The sequence below is a fragment of the Octopus bimaculoides genome, chromosome 13 (genome assembly GCF_001194135.2).
Source record: "Octopus bimaculoides isolate UCB-OBI-ISO-001 chromosome 13, ASM119413v2, whole genome shotgun sequence".
In the NCBI taxonomy this organism is placed as follows: Eukaryota; Metazoa; Mollusca; class Cephalopoda; order Octopoda; family Octopodidae; genus Octopus; species Octopus bimaculoides.
The window spans coordinates 906,678-907,692 of record NC_068993.1 but is presented as its reverse complement, the minus strand read 5'-3'; positions in this window follow the sequence as shown (position 1 = coordinate 907,692).

Here is a 1,015-nt window from a genome sequence, read left to right as displayed (position 1 = left end):
GTGTGTGTGTGTGTGTGTGTGTGTGTGTGTGTGTGTGTGTGTGTGTGTGTGTGTGTGTGTGTGTGTGCATATATATCTTATGAATAGTGATAACACTACATTAGACAAATAGACAGACAGATAGATAGATGTGTGTATAGTATATATTTACTTATGTATGCGTGTTTATCTGTTTATATATACATCTGTTTATGTATATGTATGTCTAGAGATTAGGGTTTTGGACTCACGTTCGTTACATTGTGAGTTCAAGTCTTGGACGTGCGGAGCATAAGCCATTGAGCAAGGGTCATCATTTTACTTAGCTCCAGTTGTATCTATGAGTCAATCCTGCGACTGACTTGCGTCTCGTTCTGTAAGGCATGTGGGGGTTTGTACTCTCATCTTTTCGCTTTGAAAATCCTCACAAACTTCGACCTTGTAATCCTGCAACCTGCAAGTTTTGTGAAGGTATGCTGCCCTGTGATTAAGGCTTTAGACCCAGCACGGTGAGGTTGGAGTTTCGCTGACGGAGAGGTGCGTTCTGTTCTCGACCAAGACACTTCATTTCACGTTGCTCAAGTCTCCTCACCAGAAAATGAGTTTCAGAAACAGCTAGAAGTTAATCCTCAGATGGATTGTCCCTCGTTCAAAGGGCAATATTATACTCTCAGCCGCATATATATCAATGTGTGTGCGTATTTGTGTGTGCGTGTGTGTGTGTAAGAGAGAGAGAGAGAGAGCGAGAGAGTTTGTCTTTGAAGTCCTACTAACTCACAAGCCTCTGCTCCATCGTAACTACCCAAAGCCATATGAAAAACTTATCCGGTATTGCTTAACCCAAATTGTTATGGAAAGGCAATGACTTTCGAGCAGTCGTTGTTTTCTCGGTTTCATTAATGAATACCAAGCTAGGAACGAAACACCAAACTTTTAGATGCAAAAGTTTGGCGGTGGTGGGTGGAGTGAATGTGGTGATGATGATGATGATGATGACGATGATGACGATGATGACGATGATGGTGGTGGTGGTGGT